The sequence below is a fragment of the Pinus tabuliformis genome, chromosome 9, assembly GCF_031772625.1.
Source record: "Pinus tabuliformis cultivar Carrire ecotype Pingquan chromosome 9, CPIR1, whole genome shotgun sequence".
NCBI lineage: Eukaryota > Viridiplantae > Streptophyta > Pinopsida > Pinales > Pinaceae > Pinus > Pinus tabuliformis.
In genome coordinates this window covers 588,778,730-588,802,329 of record NC_142307.1, presented here as the reverse complement: position 1 = coordinate 588,802,329, position 23,600 = coordinate 588,778,730, and positions in this window count along the sequence as shown.

The window sequence follows — 23,600 nt, the reverse complement described above, 5'->3', positions numbered from 1 at the left end:
TGAACTCTCTTCCTTGTACCTGTAGCCAACTGTACTAACCATGATTCTGCATGCACTTCATTATTCAAACCACACTTATCCACTAGTTCAAGATTAACATAACTATAATTAGATCCAGGGTCAATAAAAATAGAAACAATTTGATCACAAATCTTGTCGTCCATCTCAATAGTAGACACTTGGTGATCTACCAGCCTGTTCTCCAATGCTGCATAGATCCGTTGAACACTCTGTCCAACATCCCCCACTATTTTTGCTTCCTGTACATTTTAGATCTGCGGTCTACCACCGTGATGTTGTGGATAGTCTCTCCTACGATGCTTTCCACCACAAGTCCAACACTGCAAATGCTTCCAAATTGCACCCTCATTTTAATCCTCAGACCGAAATCCTTGTCCTTTGTTATATGCATTGAACTTCTTATGCAGTGTTGCATTATCTTTGTTACTTGTATATTGAAGTCTTATTCATTTCTTATCCCATTTTCATTTATTATTTGCATTAGCTTTCCAATCCGGCTTCGTCTCAGATCTGCCTCCTCCAATGATCTAGGCCCATCAAACTCAATCTTGTCCTTGAATGCTACTGACAACCCACTGATGAATTTTGGATCTTGGCCTTCTCCTCCTTGTGGTAAGGCACATATCTCAATAGCACCAATAATCTACTAGTGTACCCCTCATCGGTCATAGATCCCATCTTCAACTCATATAACTATTTTGCCTTGTCGTCATAGTGTCTCTCTGATAGATACTTCTTCTTGAATAATCTCTCGAACTCACTCCAATTCAACTCCTCTTCATGAATACCTCTGAAATTCTTTACATCTTCCCACCAAATATCCACTTTACCTTTAATATTGAATTTTTCTATCTTGGCCCTCATGTTTGCTAAGTAATCATGCAACCTGAAGAACTTATTCATGCCAAGCAACCATGCTTCCGCATCTCATGACTTCTTCATTTCCCCATCAAATGTAGGTGGCTTTGCTTTATTGAAATAATCTGACAAATATCAAATGTAGGTGGCTTCACTTTCTTGAAATCATCTGACAAATATCCCCTGTCACTCTTCCTGTAAGGATGATATCGATGATGACCATGACACCTGTTTGAACCAGAACTAGAGTAAAGCCCAAGTCCACTGCCTCGTCTATAGGGTGTATCCAAGAATCTACCATCTCTGACCATGCCATCTCTATCCAACCTATGCCCACCATGTGACCTACTACCATGTGGTCTGTTAGTCCTATCCTCCTGTCCATGACTAATTCTAAGTGGTCCTTGTCTTTGCAAGTCTGACAAGCTTTGAAGAATCACCACATTGACCTCTGCTTGTTTCTCGTGTGACCTAACACGTCTCTCTTGTGACTGAATGATTCATTCATTATCTTCTTTGCAACTCCTTATTTCTACGTTCAAACTTCTCAAATTGTTTGCCATGTTAGAAGAATATCCCTCATGATGTTGCTCATCTGATCTATAGAGAGAATCTTGTGAGCTGTAGTCTACCATCTTGCTAGTCATCTTGATATTTTCTTACTGCAAGGTATATCATGTCAGCTAAAGCAAATCATAAACAAACTAACATACCTTAGTTTAGTTCAGGGGAGGATATCTCGTCTCCAAGACCAACCATATTAGTGCAATACATATATAAGCATAATCAAATCAAACATTTAATCATCATTCCAACCATTATCCAGTCATCAATGCATGAACATACCAAACACATACCATGACCTCATGCACAACAACTATCACCATGTAAATGTATTAATAACAACATATAAACACTAACATGCATGACCAATGCACAACTATCATGCACTCCTGACGACTACATCCAACAACAACCCCATCAACTTTTCACATGGCGACACCACTACAACTATGACCAATTCCATGCATATGTAACAAGCACATAAACCACAAGAATAAGGAAAACATATGTAATCGAAATGTATGCATAACCAACACACACTACCCATCCAGTCCAAGGGGTGAACCATGCTTTGATAGCACTCTACAACACCCTCCTCCCACATTTACCCAAGCTAACCATTCCGCTGGGGTAAACATGTGTCGAAGAGTTACTATGATATGATTCAACTCCCCAAATATAGTTAATGAAGCATTATCGACATGACAAGACCAATATGACCTTCCACACATGCTACAAAACCTTTAGGATCCAAACAACCATTCCAAGTGACCAACCCTTGAGGCAACTTACTTTTTCACTGCCTTAGAGCCTTAGTCTCTCCCACAACAAGGCATCCATGCGACTGTGGCCTTATTCAGGAAGTTTTGTGCCAACGACCCTAAATCTATGCCACATTTTCAATGTCAGGGCTTAGGCGACTGCCTAGAACTTCATGAAACTTCCAGAAATGATAAATAACATAGAAACAAGGGTACTAATGAAAAAATTTGATCAATGACTTGATTGGACCCTTACTAGCCATGATATGGATTTTGTCAAACATATCACAAATATGTAATCTACAGGTCATAACAACATAACTGAGCATAGGGGTCTCATACTTATCTAAGATTCATAAGTATTAATGCCTTATCACAATAGCTAGATTATCATATATTAGGTCATATATTCATTGTTCATTCATTTTCTAATCAAAACATAATGAGAGACATACATCAATACTGTCATAAAACATCCTAATAACCAACATATATTCAACATAAATAAAAAAGATATAACATCCATAAAAACCACATATGAACACGTATTTTTACCCATCGAATACAAGATGAAAGGAGTTCTTATTAACATATGCAAACTACAACCAGGTCTGGGACTTCCACATACCACCCGACCATAGATTGGCTGAACCAAATATTTCTTTCAACCAATCACCCTCGTGCCATATTCCAAGCATGAATGTGGGATCTCATGGAACAAATTCAACAAAACCAAACCAGGGCTTCCAGATGCCAAACCACCTCAACCCTCAACTAGTGATTCCAATTCATGTCCAGACATCACTAACCATCACCAGATTGGTCTCTACCCAAGCTATCCAGGGATCCAAAGTGTTTGTTCCAACGAGGGCTTCCAGGACTCATAACTCAACCCAAGATATTGTAGGGCTTCGAGAGCATTTTTCCAACCAACGCTTCCAAGAATTAGTAACTAAACCCACAGTTAGTCTCCTATACCAATAGGGTTTCATTTTTCATGATTGACAGTGGAAGTGCCAAAAATGTTCATCTTTGATGATACAAAGGTTCCATATTTTGTGAAAGAAATAGACAGTTAAAAAATGTAAAGAGGGTATGCCTTAAAAGAATAATCAAAAGGCAAAGAAAATGAATTGGTCAAAAAAAATAATAGAAATGAACCCCAAAGAAAGAACAGGAAAGTGGCCAACCAAAATGCCACTGCTATCTTGATGGATGGCCCAAACAGTTCAAGCTAGGCCATGCCATGTTTTAAATTTCCTATTCTAGACTAGAGAATGAATACCTGTTCAAATAGTTCAAGCTTGACAGATGAGTAGCTGGATAGAGAAAGGAAGGAGCCCAATTGCTTAATCTGGGCCCTTGGAAGATATAAGGGTAGATTTAGATAGGAGGGCAGCAAAAAGAAAAGAGGATTATCAGGGTTTGCAAGGCTAAGTGCACCCATCCAAAAGAAGAAAGAATGTTAGGTCTATTAGGCAGGGTAGGCAGTTGGAGGTTGCAGAAGCAAGGTCTAACCACATGATATATGGAAAATCATATCTGATCTCACCAATAAGAGAAGGGCAAGAACAATGGTCTATATGGCAAAACTATCAAAGCATGTCTAACTTCCCTCATTCCCTTCAAAAGATTTCTTACTAACATCCCCTTGAGGACTTTAGGATCTGCCTAAACAGTCCTCCTTGCATTTCTCCCTTGTGAAAGCCATTACAAGTTGTGACCTTCTTCTTCAAAAAGAAGCCACATTTCTTGTGTAAAGCCCTCACTTCATACTTCATCTATCTCTGGTTTCCCACTTCACCTCACATTCAAACCCATATTAACTTCTAACCCTATTATATAGCTCCCTAGTACATCCCCACCCCTATTTCTTACAAAAAACTATAGCAAATTCCCAAAAATATATTAAATATCCCCCCCTTTAGCATTATAGCTAAGTAACATTGTCATGGGAGACATTAGTCCATCTGGGACTATAGTCAACCCTTCTGCGTCCTTACCCCGGAATTAATCTAACCCCTGGTTAAATTAATAGCCTATACCTAAACCACCATTCACCTAAACCCTTGCAAAAATTGCCCCCTCAAAGTTAAAACCCAATGTTTTTAATGGTAAAATGTTTAAATACTTTTTATTACACATTGTGGCGCCATGGCCTGCATTATTTTCAACCCCAAAACCCACCAAAACTAAGGTTTTAAACCCGCGCCATAAAATATCATTTAAATAATGGGCGGGTCCCACTCCCAAACCTGCACGCCACACCACAGGCCCCGCCAGCCGTTGATCTCCCACCACGCCCGATCCAACGGTGGGCGGGTGATATGAGCCGCCAACATGCCGGGCTTTAACGTCTGGGGGATGGGCGGTTTTGCCGCCGTACCCCCGCCACGTGTCGGTAGCCCGGGGTGTTTGGAGGCCTCCCCCCCGAAACCGCTTCTCCCCAAAGGCGGTGCGGGGAAACTAGAAACCGTGTCCCGCAAACCGGCCAACCCCATTACGTCAGCGCTCTCGTCACTGTGACGTCACGCTCGGGCCCCCACCACTATCCCACATCGCCCGCCATGCTATCCTGACACCCCCGCATTGTGCCACCGTGTCCCACCACGCTGTCATCCCAGTCAGCATCCACGTCACCCGTCCGTGCCCGGGGCCCGCTGATGACGTCATGTTGATGTCATCGCGGGAAAGCGCCAAAAGCGCGTATGCACCAAATTTATCGTTAAAAAGGCCGAAAGTGACCGTTTTTTGTCATTTTCACTATACAATCGTGGCTGCGTTGTTCTACTGGTCACCTCCAACAACCTCCAGATTTCATAATTCACTGCTTTGGATGCCGCCACCTGCAAATTCGAGGATAGTCTTCGTCCTCCAATCAATTCGACCACCCTCGGCGTTGGCTAATCCAGGTATTTTCCAAATTCAACCCGTTTGCCCGTGTTCTTCCCATTCTCTACAAAGTTTTCCACTAAAGTGCCTACAAAACTCCTTAATTTAATGGTATTGTCATGCAAATGTTTGCCTAAATTATCTAAGGCACCCCCTGTTTAAGATAGCCGAGCACTATACATAATTTCACTGTCACAGAATCGTTTTCGGGCGTGAATTTTCGACATATTCTCACACCTGCCCGGCATTGTTCCCTTTTGCCGTGTTTTGATTCAAGCTCTCATTATACTAAGCTACAATCCTTTTTCTCCTCTGCAATTACCCTCACTGTCTCTAAATTCTGAGAGTTCACCAGAAGAAACCAAAGCTCAAATCAAGCTCTTCAAGTTGTTCTTTTCAAAAAGCAACTTTGGCTCCAGCTACACTCATTCTGCCACTCTTCTTCAAATCCTCATAAGCTATCATCTTCAGCCTGTTATACTCAAAAACTGTATTCTAAAGATAACACCTGAAAGTTCTACAATGGCTACACCATCAGCTCTCAGTGTCACTCCTATGAATCCACCAAACAAGGAACTTGAAGCCATGCCTCTTGCTGATAGAGATTACCTTATCCAAGATCTTGTTGGTGACAGAAACCACTTACAGACCTTCTGCCAATTGAGAAACAACTATCTAAGCAACAATGACACATATGGTATATGGGAGTCCAATCTGCCTTATTATTTCCTCCCATCTGTCAATATCTTTCCAGAGCTCATCCGGGAGCATACTTTTTCACATTAATCCTGAATCCATCAACCAAATGCTCAATTTCAAGCAGACTCAGCTATTGTTTCTATTCTCCATGAACTATTTGCTATATGCAGGCGCCAAACTCTCCAGTGCTGACATTGAAAAAGTCACTCAGACATTCATGAGGGCAGACCGCCAGCCTACAGGGCCACCTCCTTTCTTATATGCCCATTTCGATGATGTAGGCAAGCTCCTAGTTGATATGATCTCCTATGTGATGGGCCTCAAAACCAGTGAGCACATTGATGAGACAGTGTCGGTATTATTAGCTGCATATAGTCCAGGCCAGCCCCCTGCTTACAAATATAACTTTGCCAAGTTTATAGCGAATAAAATACATGACCAGCTATTGAAAGTGGATAGGGAGGGAGTATTTAAATATTCATCATATATCTACCACTTATTCATGTATTATCAGTCTTAAATCTTCCAATGCCCCATCAAGAAATTGGATTCTAGGGGTGAAAAGAGGTCTGTCATCTTCTGGTCATCAGTTTTCCACCAAGTTCAAGACTCTCCATATTCTTATTGTGAGTTTGTTGACCAATTTGTTTACCCAGTCTCTTGCCTCTTGATGAGATCCCCTCCTCCCAGACTGTCATTTGAAATTCAGAAAACTTTGCAGCTGTCCAAAAGTCATAAAATAGGTGATTGGTACCTATATCAAAACCATACTGTCATCAGAATCTATGGCTGTGAGCTCTGTCCTTACAGGCTCCCAAGGTATGTACAGATGAGATTGTTCGACTTGGAATACTATAGACAACTCATTAGTTCTGACCTCACCCACTTTCTTAGTGCCAAGAAAAAGGCACATCTCAAATTCAAAGATCATCTATGCCCCTTCTTGATGAACAAGAAAGAAGGTTGGCAAGATCTTGATCAAATTCTCAGGGACAAATATAAACTAAAGAGGAGCTTCTGGTGGGTCCCTTATGACCCAGAAGGCTTCATCAGTGCTAGAAGAGTAAAATACAGGCTGCTAGGTTATGATCACTGTAAATATCCACAAATTGAGCAGTATGCCAATCAAGATGAGTGGTTGCAAGGCACATTAGTTGAGGAATTAACTCAAGAGGAAATAATGGAGAAAAATGTCAAGGATTTAGAAAAAACTCTTGACTTGGATTCTGTGCAGTAGGTAACTTTCAAACAGCCACATCAAATTGGAGAAGGTACATCCACTGCTGCATCTGCAACAGCCACCCAGGGGCCATCCACATCAGCAAGAGGTACAGAAAAGGGCAAGGGGATAATGGGTACAGAAAAGGAAGTGGTCACAGAGCAGCCTGCCTCTTCAATTGGGTAGCAGCAAGAACAGACTCCTCCACAACAAACAGAGGCACCAACAGTGCCTGCCTTGCAGACTCCTGCACATGAGGAAAGAGGCAAAAAACGAGACCGAGAAGAGTCCACACCTGCTAGTGGATCCACTCAGCAACCCGAAGCCAAAAGGCAAAAGGTTGATTCTTCAGTTATAGAAGAAATTAGTGAAGAAATCCTTGGAAGTCCAAGGAAAGATAAAGAAGATAGCCAACAAACAGCCACAAGCTCTTTTCAACAAGAGCAAGAAAGATAGCATGGCATGGAGGTGTCCTCCTCCACTCAGAAAAGCAAGAAGCCATCTAGCACCAAGGCCACCTTCAAAGAAATTAAGGCACAAAATGAGCTGCTAAGAGTGTAGTTATATGACCAATTTCTCAAGGCAACACCGGCCAAGCAAGGAAGACTGATCGCGGCATATGATATCAAAGAGGAAAAGATGATCCTCAGCCATTTTAAAGCCAAAATATAGCAGCCTCACTCAGCTACAGATTTTGTTAGAACAAAGTTGGAGGTCATGGCAAAATACATTCACCCCATGGATCAGATAGAACTGCATAAGAAAACAGGGGAAATGGTCTATGCCACATTGGTAGACAGGGCCACAATGGCACATGAATTAAAGATATCACTGAAGAACACTAATACTCAGCTTGATTTAGAAAGAATATCCTCCACAGCCAAAGACAACGGAATCAAAACATTGGACGACATTATTGTGGACTTAGGACATGATCCTAAGGATCCTAAGGGTGTGAGGGCCCTTATGAAAAAGAAGGATGATGACATTGCTGCATTGAAGAAGAGATTGAGATTGCTTCCTACTGAGCACCCTCAAATAGGAGAATTGCAGAAAGAAAAGGAAGCTGAGGATCAATTGGATCTAATGATGAAACTGAACCAAAGAGTAATTGATCTGGAAGGGGAGCTGGAGAAAGCACTGCAAGACAAACAGGGAGAATCAACCTCCCAACCTCCTCAAACTGCCCCAACTACTGCAGCAACTACAGAGGCAGTAGTGACCCCTCCAACGGCTACAACAACTACAGATGCTGCAGCGGCAACAACAACAGCTCCTGAGGCTAGCATAAACATGGATGATTTGACCAAAGCTGTCAAAGAGCTGGAGCTTCAGGCTACAGAGATCAAACAAGCCAAAGAAAGATTGGCTGAGCTGGAAACAAAATATGACAAATCCAAAATGACAGTAGCAGAGCAGAACAGAGAGATTAAGGCCCTAAAGGACAAAATAAAGGCCTTGGAAAAGGAACTAAATTTAGAGAATACTCTGGCAGAGATAAAGAAGATTTTGTGGACCCGGATTGACCACTCTATTACCAAATAGTGGAAGTCAATCAAAACAGTACATGAGCAGATGGAGTTAATAGGCCAAGCACAAGTTGAAAGCCAGAAGGCCAGAACAACAGTAGGGAATATGCTTGAGCAGGCCAACATGATGATACATTTCCTCAACAATCACACCAAGGAGGAGTTGGCAGCCCTAAACATCAGCAGCAGAACAGATGCTGTTCTAACAGCTAAAAAAGTGCTGACCCTCAGAAATTTTGTGCAGACTGTGGAAAGAAAATGTCAGGAAATGCAGGCTGAGGTGGATGACTACAAGCTTAAAATGGGAGCATTACAAGACAAAGGATTGCCCAGCCTTTTGACCAGTGCAGGAAGACTGCTCACCCATGAGCAATATGCCACTAGGATGACCAATTTTATTGCAAATCAGATCACAACATCCACTAGCACTTCTGAAGAAGCAGGACCTCCATCAGGGCAGAGCCTCTATAACAAGCTAGAAAATTTATTCTACATTGAGCATGAAATTAATCACTTGTTTGAGGTCCCACCAAATTTTTACAGGTACACAGAGGCAGATGAAACTTTAATAAAAATACGAAGACACCAACTGCCTAAGGAGGATTGGTGGCAATCCATGCTGCAAATTTTGCCCCACTAATCTCAGTTCGGTCTCTTCTAATCAGCTTCAGGTCAACAAAAATTAATGCAGCATGAAGACAGCAGGCAGAGCGGGTGAGAATAATGACTCAGCCAAATACTGGGACAGCAAGCCAAAGAAAGGAAACGCGCAAATTTTGGACAGCACGGCTCCAGCCGACTCAATGGGTCACAAAAGTCAATATTTTCTGACAAAGATGGACAGCTAATGCACTAAATAGTTATTTCAACATTTACTCTCTCAGCTGTAATTCCTCAGGGGTTGGCATAGAATTTATGAGCCATTAACTCATCAGCTAGATATTTTTGTACCAAAATTTTGTATATATACCTCCCCACACAACGTATTTGGGGTTGGTGATTTTCTCTCTGAGACACTGTTTTGTATATTTTCAGACTATCTAATACAAAAGGCTGGAAAAGTTCACTATCTCTGCACTGTTTGATGTCTAAATGATGATCTGCGTTCTGCTACAGAATTCCTGTGTTGTCTAATGGAACAATAAGTTATCCTGAACTATGTTTTGTCTTTTTATGTTTGTTTAACTCATATATGTGTTTCACTAGCTTAGCAATAGAGAAAAAGAATAGTACAGGAATTGTTTGACTACACCCTATGCTCAATCTCTGTTGTTAAATGTGTTTTCTTCAGAATTAATCATAAACATGAATTCTTAATTGCTCATGTTTGTATTTGTTCTATCAATATGAATGTTATTCAGGAATTCTTAAATGCTCCTAAGTAATGCTCCCACTATTCCCCCTATCAGTTCACTGAAAGATCCTTAGTTGCCTTTCACTCCCTGATTTCATCCCATCATATTACAGATTTGAAAAAATTGTTCCATAGACGCTTGTCTGGCTCTGTAGCATAACCTCTTCCTCAAAAGGACACTTCCAGCAATTAACCATCATGGACTCCATGCCCAATGGCCTAGATCATCCTGCAAAAACATACCTGTTCTGACTGAAATCATCATCCCAACAAATTCAAAACAAAACCCTGTGCACCATAACTAGCCTAAAACCACATCAAAACAGAGCTAAATCAGACAGAGAGAGCCCTCTCTGGTTACAGGTAGGCTAGGACCTGTGGCCAAAAGATTGGTTAGTGGTTACCTCGGCCGTATTCCCTTCGGAGTCAAAGGGAACAACCTGAGTGATAACATCATTGGCGACTCCACTGGGGAACAGAACAAATTTTTCAACTGCTCTCTACTTTTTAAGACTACAGATGAAGCCTGAATGTCAGCCAGGAAGCCTTTGAAACTGTTCTTGCTTTGCATTTATAGGACTAGATAAAAGTTGCTTCAGTCAAACTTCATGCTAGTTTTAGACTCTAGATAGCTGTTCCAAAATTTATGCAGTTCCTTGTTAGTTCTGAAAACATTCCCAAAAATACCAAAAACAAATTTGGAAGCTGGCTCCTAAAAAGAAAACTAGGTATACCAGATCAAATCCTGACCCAAATCCTCCAGCTGTTTTTGACAATCCTAATTTAATTCCTAAGATTCGTAGGAAGCAAGAGGAACAAGAAGAGCTTGTTGATTCTAGCCCTGAGGCAGTTTAGCAAAGTTATATCCCAACCCCTGCTAAACCATCAGTTCGTCCTCACATAACCCCATCTTCTCCCTCTTCCTCATCCACTTCTCAAAACACATTCTTCACACCTCCATCCACTACACAAACTGTCGTTGTTGTCCCTGTTGTTCCGGTCGTTCCTCTCCTTCCTGTTGTCCCATTGATCCCTGTAAATATGGAAAATCGTTATGCCCCTCTACAGCTACCTGGTAATCCTGGGGCTATGCCTCAGGACTACCAAAGTAAGATCACTTATTTTGATGGTACCAACACATATACTGCCTTACAGCACACCAAGAAAATGCAAGATTACTTTGAAAATTATGAAATAGATGATGATGATGTCAGAATGAAAATTTTTGTCCAAAGTTTAACAGGTGAAGTAAGAACTTGGTTCAGAGCACTTGCTGCAAATTCCATAGCCAATTCGGGTGCTCTTTATCAATCCTTCCTGAACAGATGGGAAAAGAAAAAAGACCCACTACATATTTTATCTGAGTATGACACCATAAGGAGAGGCCCACAAGAAACTATCCTAGATTATTGTGCCAGATTCAACAATGTTTATGATGCCATCCCTCAAAACCTTAGACCTCCACCTGATTTAGCCTTAATCAAATTCCTTGATGGGTTTGATGCTGATATGGCATATCAACTAAGGGAAAGAGCCCCTGCAACCCTGGCAGACATGCAAAACATAGCTGTCAGTGTAGAGGCAAATCTTATTGCTAAAAGAAATCAGGCAAGAGCTGAAAGAAGAACCACTTTTAAGGAAGAACCCTCAGCATTTGAACAAAAGCTAGATGCAATCATCAAAGGCATGGACAAACTTGGGGACAGGGTAGAAACCATAGAAAGAAAATCATCATGGAAAGGGCAACCAAGTACTGCAAGAAACCCAAATTTTAGAAAGAATCAAAATCCAAATGTTGGAAGGGCTGATCCTAAACAGCACATTAGACCTCCTTTTCAAGAAAATTGTGCTGACGCTTCAACATCTAGCGAACCAACCGAGGATCCTCACATCAACCTAATGGGTCTAGATAGCGAACATCAGGTCTTTCTAACACAAGAAGATCAAGAGGCCTATAATTATAATCAATTTCAAACTAAGTCAGGAGAGTCTTTTGACTTTAGGGAAGGCTTTGATGCAGCGGTGTATGAGGTACATAAACAGTACAAACTAAGGAGTAGAACCATAGATGTGCCTGAACCTTTCAAACCAAAGGACAGTAAGCAGCCAAAAAAGACCAAGGATAAAACTGTTCTTCCAGAATCCGCTGATAACACAAACCCCCATCCCACAGAAGTCACTGTGGAGGATATATCAGATCAACAGCCCTCTGGAAACCAGCCATCCCCATTCCATCCTTCAAAAGCAACTCCAAACAGCATCCCTGAAAATAAATTTGGTACCGATTTCATTCAAAATCATACCAATCATGAAGAAAGGATTACTGAAAATCCAGCTGAAAAGGAAAAATCTGCTGCACTTAATGCCAAGACTCAAATCGAAAAGCCCTTTAACTTAGAAACAAAAATTAGTAAGCTAAAGATATCTGTTCCTCTTTCTGAATTGGCCAAGCATCAAGTGTACAGGCAACAGATTAATAGGTCACTCCAAGTATCAGACAATAACGATGCTGTGAATGTTCTAGATGATCAACCTGAGTTATTGTTTGGTCCTGAGGTTAACGGAAAGATAGCCAATGGAGGGGTTCCACCCTTCTATGTCAGTTCAAACATTCATGACAAGGTTTTACAGAATGCAATGTCTGATTCCGGGGCCTCACACAACTTAGTGCCCAAATCTGTAATGCAAAAACTGGACCTAGATATCACAAGACCTTACAAAGATCTATTCTCATTTGATTCAAGCCAAGTTAGGTGCCTAGGCTTGATTAAAGATCTGTGTGTTTCCCTGGTCCAATACCCAACCAAAACAATTTTGATGGATGTGGTGGTAGCTGACATACCTCCTAAGTACGGTATGCTCCTGTCCAAATATTGGGGTGCCAAACTCCAAGGATCTTTGCAATTAGACATGTCCTACGCCACCATTTCAGTCTTTGGCCAGCCAAAGAGACTATACCGTGAAACATTAATGAAATATGTGGTGAGGAGTCAAGAGAAGCCCCAAAACTGCCCTATCTATTCAATACATTCTGATATGGATTCATTTATTCTATACAATGCTGACATGTGTAGCAAGGCTTATTCTAAACTATTAGTGGCTGCACAGACCGAGGAATTGAATGAACAATTTGCCTCTTAAGACCAAAAGACTTTTGATATAATTCATATAACAAAGGAGAATGACGCATCAAATGAATTGCAAGTAACCAATCTACCCATGATCCAACTTTCTAAGAGTCTCAATCCAAACCTTGACCATGAAACCTTCTGGTATTTAGAATTTGATGGTTCTGTAAACAAGTTAGGAGCTGGCGCGGGGGTCTGGATTCACAATATGCAGAATGACCAAGCTGAAGGTCATGCATATAGGTTAAACTTTCGATGCACGGACAATATGGTTGAGTACGAAGCCCTTTTGTTAGGTCTCAAACTCATAAAAAATTTAGGTGCAACCAAAGTTTCAATCTTAGGAGATTCAAATATGATCGCACAACAGATGAAAGGAAACATTATCACAAATGATCTAAGGTTAATAGCTTATAAGGGAGCAGCTATCCAAGTACTTGATACTTTCTCATAATCTCAGCTAACTAAAATTTCAAGGAAGCTCAATTTACATGGTCATAGCTTGGCAACCTTTGCCAACACTTGCAAGCTACCTTTCAAACCCAATCACACTTTTACTGCTGAAATCAAACATAGGCCTACAGTCCCGGATAACATCAAGAATTGGCAATTCTTTGAGAGTGACACACAGATAAATAACTTCCTTACTCTAAAAGAAGAATTTTCCAGCATTAACATTGACACTAGCACTATGGATGATCAACAACAAGCATACACAATCAAGCAGAAAATATCAGCTGAAACAGCAAATCTGGTTTTGCACCCTACTACCTTTAATAATGAAAATATACAAGAGTTGAGGCAAACAGATTTAAATGAAATAGCTGAGACAGAGGCCGAAGTAATTGATCTAAAAGACAATTTTCTGCCCACAGGTTTAACCCTTTTGGAGGATTTGTTTGATTCAAATGATATCTCGAGAAAACCAAAAATGCAACCGCTGAATGCTGAAATTGAAGACTGTAACATTGGAACCACAGAAAATCCCAAAATGATAAAATTATCTAAGGCATTACCAGCTGATCAAAAGTTGAAATACATTGAATTGTTCAAAGAGTTTCAAGATATCTTTGCCTGGAGTTATGAGGACCTAAAGTCCTATGATACCTCAGTCATCCAACACACTATACCTTTAAAAGAAAACCAAAAACCTTTTAAACAAAAGCTCAGGAGAGTCAACCCTGTGCTCCTTCCCCTCATTGAAAAAGAAGTGAAACGTATGTATGAAGCAGGAATCATTGCTCCAATCAGGTTTTCAGAGTGGATTTCAAACCTGGTCCCTACTAGGAAGAAGACGGGAGAGATTAGACTGTGTGTTGACCTAAGGAATTTAAACAAAGTCTCTCTCAAAGACCATTACCCCTTACCAAAAATGGATCATATCCTACAAAGGGTAGTGGGAGCCTCTAGGATCTCATTATTAGATGGATTCTCTGGATTCAATCAGATTTTAGTACACCCGGATGATCAAGACAAAACTGCCTTCACAACACCTTGGGGAACTTTCAAATATGTCAAAATGCCTTTTGGACTTAAAAATGCAGGGGCCACATTCCAAAGAGCAATGGATATAGCCTTTGCCAAAGAAATCCATGATTTTCTGGTGGTCTACCTGGATGATCTTACTGCCTTTTCAAAATCAGACCAAGAACACTTAGAGCATTTGAGGCAGGTTTTCTTAATTTGTAGAAAATATGGCATATCTTTGAATCCAAAGAAATCACTGTTTGGTCTAGAGGAAGGTAAACTCCTAGGGCATATAATCTCAAAAGATGGTATTAGGATTGATCCGGATAGAATTCAAGCTATCCTTCAGGTCCCTCATCCAAGAAACATCAAAGAATTGCAAGGTTTTTTAGGTAAGATTAACTTCTTGAGAAGATTCATTCCTAATTTGGCCGAGCTCATAAGACTGTTAAATAATATGTTGAAGAAGGATTCCAAGGTCAAATGGACCATGGAAGCTAAACAAGCCTTTGAGGACATCAAAAGAGCATTGACAAACACACCAGTCCTAACAAGCCCTAGGTTTGATAGAGACTTCATCATTTTTTCCTTTGCATCTGAGCATACAATTGCTGCAGTCCTGTTACAAAAAGATGACTAGGGCTATGAAAAACCCATTTCATTTTTTAGCAGAGCCCTTAGAGATGCTCCCTTGAAATATCAGATTATAGAAAAGCAAGCCTATGCATTGGTAAAGGCTATCAAAGACTTTAGAATCTATATTTTGTACTCCCATATAATTGCCTATGTCCCAAATGCAATGGTTAAGGACATTTTAACCCAAGAAGGAATTGAAGGCAAAAGGGGCAAATGGATTGCCAATATCTTAGAATATGACATTCAAATCAAGCCTACCAAACTCATAAAAGGAGAAGGTCTAGCCAAGCTAATGACTGAAACCAATTTCCAAGCCCTTGACATTAATGAACTGGACAACGAACATGAGATGGCGACTCCATAGATCAACCAAGCCTTTTTGCATTCTCCCTGGTATGTTGATATATGTTTTGTATTGTTAAACCTGCAAGCTCCTCCAGGGTTGTCCAGAACTAAGAAAAGGTTCTTGAAAATGAAAGCATCAAAATTTTGTATCATAGATGACATTTTGTTTTGGAGAAATCATGAAGGAATCTTACTTAAATGCTTAACATGCAATGAAACTGACAATGCCCTCAAGGAATTTCATGCAGGTGACTATGGAGGACACCTATACTGGAAATCCACAGCTGATAAAATCCTAAGGGCTAGGTTTTATTGGCCTTCCCTGTTTACTGATGTGAGAAAATTTGTAATCTCTTGTCATAAATGCCAAATTTTTGAAGGCAAAAGAAAGCTATTGCCTTTACCACTCAAACCTATCTCAACTGAGAGACCATTCCAGCAATGGGGTTTAGACTTCATTGGTGAAATCCACCCTTCATCCTCTGGTCAGCATAGGTGGATTTTGACTACTACAGACTATTTTACCAAATGGATTGAAGCCATCCCTTGTAGGCAAGCCAATGACTCCATCATTATACAATTCCTAGAAACCAACATCTTGTCTAGGTTTGGCTGTCCAAATAAAATTATTACAGATAATGCTACTGCTTTCAAGTCCAAAAAAATGATCAACTTTTGCTATAAATATCATATGACCTTGGGTCATTCCACAGCTTATTATCCGCAAGGCAATGGCCTAGCTGAGTCTTCCAATAAAAGCCTCGCCAACATCATCAAGAAAGTTTTGGAGGAGAACAAAAAGAATTGGCATAAGAAGCTGGTAAATGCACTATGGGTAGATAGGCTGACCACCAAGAGATCCATTGGCACAAGCCCATATGAACTAGTTTATGGAATGGAAGCAAGATTTCCTTCATCTTTGGGGATCCCTGTAATCAAGTTACTGTAGGAGATACAAGCTGAGCCAAATGACATTCAAAGAAGGATCAGTCAGACAATTCACCTACAGCAAACAAGAGAGGAAGTCTATCAGAGAACCCAGATACTGCAAGATAAGCTCAAGAGAATATTTGACAAGAGAACCAAAGCTGAAGACTTCTTCATAGGAAGTAAAGTGTTGAGATGGCATTCCAGGAGAGAGGATAAAGGAAAACATGGCAAGTTTGATTTCTTGTGGAAGGGACCCCATGTCATTTATGCTGTACAGGGTAATAACACCTATTTTCTGAAAAGCCTAGATGGCTCAAACACTGAGGAAGGCCCAGTCAATGGGAGGATGCTCAAGCATTATTTTGACCCCCTTTGATCAAGCACTGCATAGTTGTATATTGTACATAAATATTTGTATTTTCAGTATTTTCATTTTACAGCAAATAGATAAGGGACCAAGTGGAGCTGATTTTGAGAAAGATCGATATACTGCACCATTTTTTGATACATATTTTGATCCCATCACTGGAAAATAAAAGAAAGCACTTGGGAACTATCATGGTGATGAGGAACACTCAGAGAAACAAGTAAAAAATATAGCTGTAATTTCACAGCAAATCAGCTTGCAGGGTATTTCATACAAGTTTCTAAAGATTCAGATGAATGGTCTTTAACAAAAGAAGAATTCAGGCTGCAGCAAGATTGAAAAAATAAGGCGGTCTGACCTGCTGTTCTTGACTTTTCATCTGGAAAAGTCGTCCCCAAGTGGAGCCACTGTTAGTCTCATATACCAATAGGGTTTCATTTTTCATGATTGACAGTGGAAGTGCCAAAAATGTTCATCTTTGATGATACAAAGGTTCCATATTTTGTGAAAGAAATAGATAGTTAAAAAATGTAAAGAGGGTATGCCTTAAAAGAATAATCAAAAGGCAAAGAAATGAATTGGTCAGAAAAAATAATTGAAATGAACCCCAAAGAAAGACTAGGAAAGTGGCCAACCAAAATGCCACTGCTATCTTGATGGATGGCCCAAACAGTTCAAGCTGGGCCATGCCATGTTTTAAATTTCCTGTTCTAGACTAGAGAATGAATACCTGTTCAAACAGTTCAAGCTGGGCCATGCCATGTTTTAAATTTCCTGTTCTAGACTAGAGAATGAATACCTGTTCAAACAGTTCAAGCTTGACAGATGAGTAGCTGGATAGAGAAAGGAAGGAGCCCAATTGCTTAATCTGGGCCCTTGGAAGATATAAGGGTAGATTTAGATAGGAGGGCAGCAAAAAGAAAAGAGGATTATCAGGGTTTGCAAGGCTAAGTGCACCCATCCAAAAGAAGAAAGAATGTTAGGTCTATTAGGCAAGGTAGGCAGTTGGAGGTTGCAGAAGCAAGGTCTAACCACATGATATATGGAAAAACATTTCTGATCTCACCAATAAGAGAAGGGCAAGAAAAATGGTCTATATGGCAAAACTATTAAAGCATGTCTAACTTCCCTCATTCCCTTCAAAAAAATTCCTACTAACATCCCCTTGAGGACTTTAGGATCTGCCTAAACAGTCCTCCTTGTATTTCTCCCTTGTGAAAGCCATTACAAGTTGTGACCTTCTTCTTTGAAAAGAAGCCACATTTCTTGTGTAAAGCCCTCACTTCATACTTCATCTATCTCTGGCTTCCCACTTCACCTCACATTCAAACCCATATTAATTTCTAACCCTATTATATAGCTCCCTAGTACATCCCCACCCCTATTTCTTACAAAAAACTATAGAAAATTCCCAAAAATATATTAAATATCCCCCCCCCTTAGCATTATAGCTAAGTAACATTGTCATGGGAGACATTAGTCCATCTGGGACTATAGTCAACCCTTCTACATCCTTACCCCGGAATTAATCTAACCCCTGGTTAAATTAATAGCCTATACCTAAACCACCATTCACCTAAACCCTTGCAAAAATTGCCCCCTCAAAGTTAAAACCCAATGTTTTTAATGGTAAAATGTTTAAATACTTTTTATTACACATTGTGGCGCCATGGCCTGCGTTATTTTCAACCCCAAAACCCACCAAAACTAAGGTTTTAAACCCGCGCCATAAAATATCATTTAAATAATGGGCGGGTCCCGCTCCCAAACCTGCACGCCGCACCACAGGCCCCGCCAGCCGTTGATCTCCCACCGTGCCTGATCCAACGGTGGGCGGGTGATATGAGCCGCCAACATGCCGGGCTTTAACGTCCGGGGGATGGGCGGTTTTGCTGCCGTACCCCCGCCACGTGTCGGCAGCCCGGGGTGTTCGGAGGCCTCCCCCCCGAAACCGCTTCTCCCCAAAGGCGGTGCGGGGAAACCAGAAACTGCCTCCCGCAAACCGGCCACCCCCATTACGTCAGCGCTCTCGTCACTGTGACGTCACGCCTGGGCCCCCGCCACTATCCCACGTCGCCCGCCACGCTGTCCTGACGCCCCCGCATTGTGCCACCGTGTCCCGCCACGCTGTCATCCCAATCAGCATCCACGTCACCCGTCTGTACCTGGGGCCCGCTGATGACGTCATCGCGGGAAAGCGCCAAAAGCGCGTATGCGCCAAATTTATCGTTAAAAAGGCCGAAAGTGACCGTTTTTTGTCATTTTCACTATACAATCGCGGCTGCGCTATTCTGCTGGTCACCTCCAACTACCTCCAGATTTCAAAATTCACTGCTTCGGACGCCGCCACCCACAAATTCAATGACAGTCTTCGTCCTCCAATCAATTCGACCACCCTCGGCATTGGCTAATCCAGGTATTTGCCAAATTCAACCCGTTTTCCCGTGTTCTTCCCATTCTCTGCAAATTTTTCCACTAAAGTGCCTACAAAACTCCTTAATTTAATGGTACTGTCCTGCAAATGTTGGCCTAAATTATCTAAGGCACCCTCTGTTTAAGATAGCCGAGAACTATACATAATTTCACTGTCACAAAATCGTTTTCGGGCGTGAATTTTCAACATATTCTCACACCTACCCGGCATTGTTCCCTTTTGCCGTGTTTTGATTCAAGCTCTCATTATACTAAGCTGCAATCCTTTTTCTCCTCTGCAATTACCCTCACTGTCTCTAAATTCTGAGAGTTCACCAGAAGAAACCAAAGCTCAAATCAAGTTCTTCAAGTTGTTCTTTTCAAAAAGCAACTTTGCCTCCAGCTACACTCATTCTGCCACTCTTCTTCAAATCCTCATAAGCTATCATCTTCAACCCGTTATACTCAAAAACTGTATTCTAATGATAACACCTAAAAGTTCTACAATGGCTACACCATCAGCTCTCAGTGTCACTCCTATGAATCCACCAAATAAGGAACTTGAAGCCATGCCTCTTACGGATAGAGATTACATTATCCAAGATCTTGTTGGTGAAAAAAACCACTTACAGACCTTCTGCCAATTGAGAAACAGCTATCTAAGCAACAATGACACATATGGTATATGGGAGTCCAATCTGCCTTATTATTTCCTCCCATCTGTCAATATCTTTCCAGAGCTCATCCGCTTATGTGCTGAGAACTATGATCCAACTCAGAGAATTGTTAAGTCTCCATCTGGGAGCATACCTTTTCACATTAATCCTGAATCCATCAACCAAATTCTCAATTTCAAGCATACTCAGCGGTTGTTTCCATTCTCCATGAACTATTTGCTGGATGCAGGCGCCAAACTCTCCAGTGCTGACATTGAAAAGGTCACTAAGACATTCATGAGGGCAGACCGCCAGCCTACAGGGCCACCTCCTTTCTTATATGTCCATTTCAATGATGTAGGCAAGCTCCTAGTTGATATGATCTCCTATGTGCTGGGCTTCAAAACCAGTGAGCACATTGATGAGACAGTGTTGGTATTATTAGCTGCATATAGTCCAGGCCAGCCCCCTGCTTACAAATATAACTTTGCCAAGTTTATAGCCAATAAAATACATGACCAGCTATTGAAAGTGGATAGGGAGGGAGTATTTAAATATTCATCATATATCTACCACTTATTCATGTATTATCAGTCTGAAATCTTCCAATGCCCCATCAAGAAATTGGATTCTAGGGGTGAAAAGAGGTCTGTCATCTTCTGGTCATCAGTTTTCCACCAAGTTCAAGACTCTCCATATTCTTACTGTGAGTTTGTTGACCAATTTGTTTACCCAGTCTCTTGCCTCTTGATGAGATCCCCTCCTCCCAGACTGTCATTTGAAATTCAGAAAACTTTGCAGCTGTCCAAGAGTTATAAAATAGGTGATTGGTACCTATATCAAAACCATACTGTCATCAGAATCTATGGCTGTGAGCTCTGTCCTTACAGGCTCCCAAGGTATGTACCGATGAGATTGTTCGCCTTGGAATACTATAGACAACTCATTAGTTCTGACCTCACCCACTTTCATAGTGCCAAGAAAAAGGCACATCTCAAATTCAAAGATCATCTAGGCCCCTTCATCATGAACAAGAAAGAAGGTTGGCAAGATGCTGATCAAATTCTCAGGGATAAATATAAACTAAAGAGGAGCTTCTGGTGGGTCCCTTATGACCCAGAAGGCTTCATTAGTGCTAGAAGAGTCAAATACAGGCTGCTAGGTTATGATCACTGTAAATATCCACAAATTGAGCAGTATGCCAATCAAGATGAGTGGTTGCAAGGCACATTAGTTGAGGAATTAACTCAAGAGGAAATAATGGAGAAAAATGTCAAGGATTTAGAAAAAACTCTTGACTTGGATTCTGCGCAGCAGGTAACTTTCAAACAGCCACATCAAATTGGAGAAGGTACATCCACTGCTGCATCCACACCAGCTACCCAGGGGCCATCTACATCAGCAACAGATACAGAAAAGGGCAAGGGGATAATGGGTACAGAAAAAGAAATGGTCACAGAGAAACCTGCCTCTTCAATTGGGCAGTAGCAATAATAGACTCCTCCACAACAAATAGAGGCACGAACAGTGCCTGCCTTGCAGACTCCTGCACATGAGGAAAGAGGCAAAAAATGAGACCGAGAGGAGTCCACACCTGCTAGTGGATCCACTCAGCAACCCGAAGCCAAAAGGCAAAAGGTTGATTCTCCAGTTATAGAAGAAATCAGTGAAGAAATCCTTGGAAGTCCAAGGAAAGATAAAGAAGATAGCCAACAAACAGCCACAAGCTCTTTTCAACAAGAGCAAGAAAGACAACATGGCATGGAGGTGTCCTCCTCCACTCAGCAAAGCAAGAAGCCATCTAGCACCAAGGCCACCTTCAAAGAAATTAAGGCACAAAATGAGCTGCTAAGAGTGCAGTTATATGACCAATTTCTCAAGGCAACACTAGCTAAACAAGAAAGACTGATGGCAACATATGATATCAAAGAGGAAAAGATGATCCTCATCCATTTTAAACCCAAAATACAGCAGCCTCACTCAGCTGGAGATTTTGTTAGAACAAAGTTGGAGGTCATGGCAAAAGACATTCACCCCATGGATCAGATAGAACTGCATAAGAAAACAGGGGAAATGGTCTATGCCACATTGGTAGACAGGGCCACAATGGCACATGAATTAAAGGAATCACTGAAGAACACTAATACTCAACTTGATTTAGAAAGAATGTCCTCCACAGCCAAACACAACAGAACCAAAACATTAGAGGACATTATTTTGGACTTAGGACATGATCCTAAGGATCCTAAGGGTGTGAGGGCCCTTATGAAAAAGAAGGATGATAACATTGCTGCATTGAAGAAGAGATTGAGATTGCTTCCTACTGAGCACCCTCAAACAGGAGAATTGTAGAAAGAAAAGGAAGCTGAGGATCAATTGGATCTAATGATGAAACTGAACCAAAGAGTAATTGATCTAGAAGGGGAGCTGGAGAAAGCACTGCAAGACAAACAGGGAGAATCAACCTCCCAACCTCCTCAAACTTCCCTAACTACTGCAGCAACTACAGAGGCAACAGTGACCCCTCCAACGGCTACAACAACTATAGATGCTGTAGCGGCAACAACAAAATCTCCTGAGGCTAGCATAAACATGGATGATTTGACCAAAGCTGTCAAAGAGCTGGAGCTTCAGGCTACATAGATCAAACAAGCCAAAGAAAGATTGGCTGAGCTGGAAACAAAATATGACAAATCCAAAATGATAGTAGCAGAGCAGAACAGAGAAATTAAGGCCCTAAAAGACAAAATAAAGGCCTTGGAAAAGGAACTAAATTTAGAGAATACTCTGGCAGAGATAAAGAAGATTTTGTGGACCCAGATTGACCACTCTATTACGAAACAGTGGAACTCAATCAAAACAGTACATGAGCAGATGGAGCTAATAGGCCAAGCACAAGTTGAAAGCGAGAAGGCTAGAACAACACTAGGGAATATGCCTGAGTAGGCCAACAGGATGATACATTTCCTCAACAATCACACCAAGGAGGAGTTGGCAGCCCTAAACATCAGCAGCAGAACAGATGCTATTCTAACAGATAAAAAAGTGCTGACCCTCAGAAATTTTGTGCAGACTGTGGAAAGAAAATGTCAGGAAATGCAGGCTGAGGTGGATGACTACAAGCATAAAATGGGAGAATTACAAGACAAAGGATTGCCCAGCCTTTTGACCGGTGCAGGAAGATTGCTCACCCGTGAGCAATATGCCACTAGGATGACAAATTTTATTGCAAATCAGATCACAGCATCCACTAGCACTTCTGAAGAAGCAGGACCTCCATCAGGGCAGAGCCTCTATAACAAGCTAGAAAATTTATTCTACATTGAGCATGAAATTAATCACTTGTTTGAGGTCCCACCAAATTTTTACAGGTACACAGAGGCAAATGAATTTTTAATAAAAATACGAAGACACCAACTGCCTAAGGAGGATTGGTGGCAATCCATGCTGCAAATTTTGCCCCACTAATCTCCGTTCGGTCTCTTCTAATCAGCTTTAGGTCAACAAAAAATTAATGTAGCATGAAGACAACAGGCAGAGCAGGTGAGAATGATGACTCAGCCAAATACTGGGACAACAAGCCAAGGAAAGGAAATGCGCAAATTTTGGACAGCATGGCTCCAGCCGACTCAATGGGTCACAAAAGTCAATATTTTCTGACAAAGATGGACAGCTAATGCACTAAATAGTTATTTCAGCATTTACTCTCTCAGCTGTAATTCCTCAGGGGTTGGCATAGAATTTATGAGCCATTAACTCATC